The sequence below is a fragment of the Garra rufa genome, chromosome 12 (genome assembly GCF_049309525.1).
Source record: "Garra rufa chromosome 12, GarRuf1.0, whole genome shotgun sequence".
Lineage (NCBI taxonomy): Eukaryota > Metazoa > Chordata > Actinopteri > Cypriniformes > Cyprinidae > Garra > Garra rufa.
The window spans coordinates 40,141,892-40,142,178 of NC_133372.1; positions in this window are offsets into that span (position 1 = coordinate 40,141,892).

Sequence of the window (287 nt, forward strand, 5' to 3'; positions counted from 1 at the left end):
ATATTTTTTTTTTTTTTTTTTTTTTTTTTTTATGTGTCATAGACGAAAAAGGGTTTAAGCATAAAAACAATATGTGTAATACTGCTTTAAATGTTTATGTAAATGTTGTTGTTTTTTTAAATATAAAAAAGAATTGATCTGTTTAATTTAAATGGATTTTTGTTTTTGCTTTTCAGAGCGAAAAATAAATATCATAAAATTTTTCCCTAATTTACAGAAGACACCCACTAAAATTCAGTCATTCAGTGTAACAATCTTGTCAGGCATATTTACAAAAAAATCAATTT